The 7,646-nt window shown below is 42.7% G+C and overlaps 1 long non-coding RNA gene across 1 annotated transcript; it reads right to left on the bottom strand.

Moving 5' to 3' along the window:
* Positions 1 to 1,117: 1,117 nt before the first annotated feature.
* On the bottom strand, positions 1,118 to 5,737 carry LOC140515382 (uncharacterized). Its single transcript, XR_011970996.1, has 2 exons — positions 5,617 to 5,737; positions 1,118 to 2,072 (listed from the first exon to the last, which is right to left on the bottom strand). It is a non-coding gene; the product is annotated as an uncharacterized lncRNA (long non-coding RNA).
* Positions 5,738 to 7,646: the final 1,909 nt, after the last annotated feature.

Genomic DNA, 7,646 nt, shown 5'->3' with positions numbered 1-7,646 from the left:
ATAGAATAAGGAATGCTTTATTTGGTTTTGTGATGGCTTCTATTCCACAGAGACTTAGAAGGAACTAGTTTATCTGCTAACTTATAAAGTGAGAATTTTTCCAACTCTACTTTTTAAAATTTTATTTTGTTTCGTTATATTTATTGATACTACTATGTATATTCTCAGTAATACCTTACTGGAAAGTAACTTCAAATTTCCCATACATTTTGCTACGAAAATAACTTGAAAAATATTACCCAGCATCCATATACTGGCACTTGGCCTAGTAGCAATGGGGATTCTTCAGGCTTTTCTGCCACCACTGTACCTGTTGTAGCTTAGTTTTTACCCTGTCTGTGTGGCAGGAGGGAAGGAAAAAGGGAGTGAAGGAAGATACATCTAATTATCTGTATAACCTATGCACGGCTCTGCAAATACTCTGTCAAGATGTGGTCTAGGCTTTCTTTGAGCATTCATGGAGGGCTTGTGAGACCCCTCTGTAGTGACTAGGTATATCCTGCCTCATGTTGATTGCATGTAAAGTAGGATCTGAAGCTAGACAGTGTTTCATTTGGCTTGCGTCTTGGATAGTTGGTCAAATAATATTATGGAGTCATTTTATGATATGAAGATGGGGTTTGTTTATGATTTACTAATAACGCCAAAGTTGTCTGACGTCTCTTCTAATGAATTCCTTGAAAAACCATGACTGTTGACCATTAATAGCATTTTGTTGAAATGAATTACATTTTTAGAAATCACTTCCTTAATTGAGTATGTAGAAGCTTTAAAACAGAGCTTAACTATGCCACTCCTTAGATAATTAACCATCTCAAAAAACATGATTCTGACCCAACAAAGAGAAAGGTGTCATGTCTTCTTTCCTTCCCTTACCCAGGTAACTTCTTCGTAACTACTGTATCCTCTTTTGGTATATGGTTTAGTGATAAGGATAGATTTTTGTTTAGTAGTTTTGGTGATTAAAAGTGGGGAAGAGTAAGAACTGAAGTGTACCTTTACTTAAGGAAGTTTTACTGTCTTTTCTTACATAGAGAAATTGTATATAATCCAATTTTGCTGTAGAATGGGACTGTGTGGGATGGCTCAGGTCCCTACTTAAATACTCAGAGGCCTCTCAAAGTGATGACAGAAAGTTTATTTATTCGATTCTTGAGAAGCAGGACAATCCTACACCAGTTCACCAGGAGTAGGAAAGCCGAAGACAAAGAAAAGGCAGTGATTTGTGTAGACCCTAACGCAAGTCCTTCCTCCCCCACTGACAATTATCCTCATTAGCTGAGAATATGATTTTACATTGTAGACACGAAATCTAACCAATCCCTTTTGAAATGAAGACATTGAGGAATTATGTAAGTTTTATCCAATCATTGAGACCCTAATACACTACACAGTTATATATCCTGAAATGGACAGACCGAGACAAGCACAGGCAAGAGTCAATTGAGAATTTGGGAGCGTCTTTATTAGATGGCAGCTGTCCTCAAAAGAGGCAGCCCTGAACAAAGGTGTGGGTGCCTTTTAAGCATCTTAGCACCTCCTGGTACAGCCTTGTGGTTCCAATAGCACACATTTTTCACAGAACAATTTTGACAGGGGTTCCTAGGTGCTGCTAAGCAAGGGGGCACAACAGAGAGGGGGGCCCAGGCAGCTGCTAGGCAAAGGGGTAAAACAGAGACGGGGGCCCAGGCAGCTGCTAGGCAAAGGGGTACAACAGAAAGTGTAGCCACTAACAGAAAGTGGCTACTAGGCCCAACCCTGCCTAGAAACTCAAGAGACATTATCTCAATCCAGGGGCTCCGGGGGGAGGGGGGATAATGTCCATTTCACTCCCCCCTTTTCATGTAAGTAATTTAAATGAGGGACTTATCAGAGTCCAAAGGGGTATAACTGGCTTGACGTGTGAACAATGTATCCACACCTTTCGTCCTGCGACCTTAACCACTGATAAATTTGACAGGATCACTTGAAAAGGCCCAGTCCACCGAGGTTCAAGCGAGGATCCCCGGGGTAGTTGTTGCTTGATATAAAGATTTGAGAGCAGTCTGGACCTCGCGCAGAGCCTGTAAGGACTTAAGAGGGCAATATTAGAAAAGTTGGGAAGCCAACATCCAGAATTAACAACTCAAGGAACAACCAGGGGCCTACTCCGAACATGATTTCGAAGAGGGGCCAGAGAGAGAGCCGTGGGATTCGTGGGGGGGGGGGGTACATCTAGCCTGAAGCAGAGCAAAAGGAAGGAGACTCACCCAGGTCTCGCCAGTTGCAACCTTAAGCTTAGCAATATGCTCCTTCAGGGTCCTATTCATCCTTTCTACCTGGCCTGAACTCTGGGGCCCAAGTACATGTACTCAAGCACCCCACCTTGTCCCCCTTTAAGCAGATGGGACCCAACATATTTTGGGATAAGGGATGAAGGTCTCGGCTTCTGAAACTGCTTCCTGCTGAGAGTGGACGTAGTGCTGACCCTGCCTCACAGGGTCCCATCATTGGAGGGATTAGGTCTTTAACCAGTATGAGGAACTTGACGATTCAGAGGGTGATAGGTGATATTACAATTCTCGAGAAAGGGACGTCCCTCCGTCAGGTCAGGGAACCTGGTGGAGGGAGGCAACTTACAGACCCTAACGCAGAGAATCCCACTTAATTGCTCATGTGGCTTTAGAAAAGAGGGGAGGGGGAGAAGCAAGACAACAGTACAACAAACAATGGGGAGATTTGAGTGACTTCCAGGTTTCACCTACAGCCCACAGTGCTTTCACAAAGAAAGTTGGTAGCTGGTAAGTGGGGGAGACCAACCAACCGTTCACAAGCCCTGGATACCTGAAACTCAGGTATCCAAGGAGAAAGGCCTCATGGAAAATTAAATACAATCTTCACATTCTTTCCCCTATACATTCTTCCCTTCATCTATCCCCTTTTTTCACAAGGGGACTATCCCATGTTATAAGTACAGATACAGAGATTTAAGATACAAAGGTAGATCAATGAATTATCCATTCAGAGGTTCCATCTCATCTGGGAAGGGACATCATCTGATGCAGTTTTCTGATCTAGATGCTCCTTCAGTCCATCTTCAGCACAGCATCTCTGCACATTCTTTATCTTCTTGTAGAAATTTGAATGTCCACTCCCCTACAATACTGGCCTTAATACCATTTCAGATGACCATTCTTAAGCTTTATACCTTTATCACTCTACAAAATCAAAATTGGGAGTTTGGCCAATTGTCATATTTAAGAAATCTACATTAGAACCCAGTATTTACATCTTACACTCAGATCTAAAGTCCTAAACCTGACAGCTTAATTTTAGACTTAACCTCAGATGTTCCCCTACCAACAATATGTTATTTCATAAATCTGATATTAAATTTACAAAACCTTTGATTATAGGAAATTGCCATTAAGAGTAGGGACATTGCAGAGAAACAACATCTCCCTAACTTCATGTCAATTCCAGGCAGGAGCAGATTGTCAGCTGCCATTCTGCCAGGCTTAAAGTCCGCCACGTGTCCTTGGGGAAATTGAGTCAGGAGAATCCTACCTCAGCCCAGGCTGAACAGCCGCTCTCCCAACTTTACCATCACAGGCTTACTGACATCATGGATCAGAGGCTCAGCCCACCTTTCTTGCTCTCCACACGTGGAGTTAGACTCAGAAGAACAGTCAGTTAATAGTCCCATGACATCTTAGAATAGCAAGTTCCAATAATCAGGTTTCAGATACGACTATAATTTCACATTGGCTAAGGAACATCCTTGACTCTGTTTGAAGTCAGGTAGGGGTGAAATTTTCCAATCATGCAGTATCTGTATTATAGCCAGACTCAGGAACAGTCAGGTGGGAACGATTCCTTTATAAAAGGACACAGTGGGGAAACTGACCAGGAGGAGCCCATCCTAGATTGAGTCTAGAATTGTCCCCTCGGTGTTTCCTCTCCAGATACAAATTTCACCTGATAACAGTACAGGATGCGGGATCACAGTCCCCCTGAGTAACTTGTGGCATATTCTTTCAGATACTGATTTAGTACAGACAACTATACCCAAATTCAAACTTAAACAAAAATATTTATGGTCCCAAATGCTTTTACCTTAAACAACAAATTTCACTAATCCCAATTTAGAGCCAAATACAGTTATTTGTATTCCCATGGAGTTGAAATAAGCAATGAAGATTAACAGGACTCACATACATAAGAGATTTCATTTCAGAGCCTTCCTTCTCAAATTTAAAACTTGTCCTGATATAAAAGCCAATTGTTACAACTTTTGAGCAAGTCACATTCATTGTTAATGAATTATATAAGCCAAACAATTTTCTTAGGACTGATGACCATGTGCACATGAAAGGAGCCTTGGCAGTTTTACAAAATAAAAGGAATTGGCATGGATCCCATGCCTGCCAACCCCAAACATATAGGAGAACTGTTCTGAGTGGGCAGAACCAGTCTAAATAAATTATTACTCCATTCATTTCTTTCCACACATAGTAATCAATTAACAATTTTAGGTTTAGCATTAAAATGGCAGCTTTTAAGCTGTAGCTTTTTTAACAGACAAAGGTGAAAATACCTGGTTTTCTAAATAACATAGCAGACTTTACACAACTATTCCAACATCTTTTAGTTTCAACAAAATTCAGATTACAAATTGCTTTCTCTAACACCATTTCTGGATTATAGAGTAAAATAAAAATCTTGGTGGTTCTAACTTTTACTCAAGAAAATTTCGCATCTGTGTCCACTCCTTAAAAATGTTTTTGAAAGAAAAAGTTGTGAAACTGCAAGTGGAAGTGAGGGAGACTCTGGAACAAAGTCCAGTGGTGCCTAGTCTCCTCCTTTTCACTTGGGAGTTTCACAGCCTTATCTCTGAGGTGTCTTTTCTTTTCTTTTTTCTTTTTCTTTTTTCTCTTTTCTTTTGCCTTCTTCCCCGTGTGTGGGGAGGCTTTAGAGAGACCTTACGGTTATGGCGGGGAATAAAATCTATTCAGATATTGATATATGGGATGTGATCTGGATGGCCCGGATCCCCATTCAGTATTCTCCACACCCATCCTGCAATGGATTTATCAAAAGTCCCCTCAGGTGGCCAATCCACCCCGAAGGTGGGCCACTCTTACTGACAGAGTAAAGTTAATTTCTCCTTGGAGGCTGTGTACCCATAACCAGCTGCAGCTTGTTGGAATTGTTTAAAACACTTTATCATGAGCTGCAACGGGTTCTTGGGACCTGAATGTCTTTGGCCCATGAGACCGGGAAAGGAGAGTAAGATACAAAGTCCGATTAAACTGGGGGTCAAACAAAAACACAAAACAAGACACTGACAAAATGCGTGGACACAGTTAGACAGTCTGGACTCAAACAAAGACACAAAACAGGAGACAGTCAAAATGCAGAATGCAGACTCAGTCAAGTGGTCCAGACTCTCGGAAACCCAAAAATACAGGAGAGCCAGACAGATACAGAGTGCAGAGTCAGTCAAGCAGTCCAGGACTCTCAGAAACCCAAAATACAGGAGAGTCAGCACAGGACCTCAAGTGGCATCCCATGGAGACCAGTAAGGGCGTTTCCCGCTGCATCCAGCCTTGCCACTTACCCCACAAGAGTACTCACCTACACAGACAGGGTGCTCAAAATGGCCAGATCAGAAGAATTTTGCTACTGGGAGCCTGGTTCACATGGCTGTGGTTTGAGATCAGGGTCGGGGAATATCAATCCCGGTGGCCACGCCCTGAAGTCAAAGCACAGTCTGGCCATCCAGGGCAGACAGTTTGCCTGTGCAAACAGAGCCAGAGGCTGTATTGGTTGAAGGCATCCAGAAAAAGCACAGGCAGGTTGCCCGTGCACACAGAGCCAAAGGCTGTCTCGGTTGAAGAAAAATCACAGGCAGGTGCCTGTGCACACAGAGCCAAAGGCCATCTTCGTGGAACCTTCAAGTGAAATGGACAGACCGAGACAAGCACAGGCAAGAGTCAATTGAGAATTTGGTAGCATCTTTATTTGGTGGCGGCTGTCCTCAAAAGAGGCAGCCCTGAACAAAGGTGTGGGTGCCTTTTAAGCATCTTAGCACCTCCTGGTACAGCCTTGTGGTTCCAATAGCACACATTTTTCACAGAACAATTTTGACAGGGGTTCCTAGGTGCTGCTAAGCAAGGGGGCACAACAGAGAGGGGGGCCCAGGCAGCTGCTAGGCAAAGGGGTAAAACAGAGATGGGGGCCCAGGCAGCTGCTAGGCAAAGGGGTACAACAGAAAGTGTAGCCACTAACAGAAAGTGGCTACTAGGCCCAACCCTGCCTAGAAACTCAAGAGACATTATCTCAACCCAGGGGCTCCGGGGCGGGGGGAATAATGTCCATTTCATATCCTTATATGGAACTATTCTATTCTAAAAACATTGTAACCTTGAGCCTCTAGGTCTTACCTCACCCCTGGGAGAAGAATTACAATCTGAGAAGTCTTCACTAAACCTATTCCACTCAATCCCTCCTCTTATTTATTAACCTGAAGACTTCTCACGGATATTTCAACCAAAGTTCTGTAACATGATCTCACACTGTCTATTAATCTCCTCATCCCAATCACGCTCATTCCTGTCTTTTGTCTCCACAGGTGCCCATCCTTCCTTCTTTAGTATCATCTACCAAATGGCTCCTTCGGTCCTCTCTTCTATTCTAGCAAGTTTTAGTAGAGAATTTCTAGCTATTTTAGTAATAAGTGAAATCAAGCAAGGTAAACAAATAGGAAGTAATATGATACCACTAATTGCTATGAGGCCAAACCACAGCAGTCTCTTCCACCAGCTCCCTTCAAATCAGGACCACCAAGGTGTATTGAAAAGGGAGTTCCAAGTTTGTACAGGAACATGGGCAACTTTCCTGATATTCTTGGTGATCTTTCACTACCCTTCTATTATCATCAATTTTTAAGCAACATGTAGATAAATTGAGTTTCCCACAAACTCCCTCTTCTTCTGCAAGTAAATAATCTAAGATCAATCTATGTTGCAGTACTGTTTCCTTAGTTTGTGTGGCTTGATTAGCCAATAAGTCCAAAGCCTTTGCTGTTTGATTGGTTATAATTTCAACTACTGCTTGGAGTCTGATTAGTCTATTTAATAAATATATAGGGGTTCTATAACCCCAACTCCCATCTTGAGCCCCAGTTGCAGGCCCATACTCTCTAATTATCCTCTCAGAAGGCCAAGTGTCACCCCACCCATTTGCATTTCCAGTCTGAGTGAGGGAGGTGTCAATGTTCCTTTCCCTTTTGGCTAGATTGTCATATAGAGGGGCCCCTAGATGCTGTTTCCCTGATTCAGACAAGAAAAAGAATTTAGGTCTCACCAATCCAATGTAACAAACACCTCTCCAGTTTAGCGGAAGGTGAGTATAAGCTGTCTGTCCACATATCCAATAATGTCCTCTCAAAGGAGGATTTTCCTCTAGAAACAGCCTTACTCCATAATCCACAGCCAGAAAGTACTTCCCATCGTCCGGGCCTAATGGCTCCCCTTTCAGGATCTCTGACTTGCACTTCCATAGTTGTTGTTTCCTCTTCCACATACAATATTGATAATTCTCTCCAGTTCTATCACTTACACTCCAGAAAGTATCAAACATCATCCTATGTGTTCCATTCTCCC

Source organism: Notamacropus eugenii, chromosome X (assembly GCF_028372415.1).
Source record: "Notamacropus eugenii isolate mMacEug1 chromosome X, mMacEug1.pri_v2, whole genome shotgun sequence".
NCBI lineage: Eukaryota > Metazoa > Chordata > Mammalia > Diprotodontia > Macropodidae > Notamacropus > Notamacropus eugenii.
This window is presented reverse-complemented; position numbering and strand designations above follow the sequence as displayed.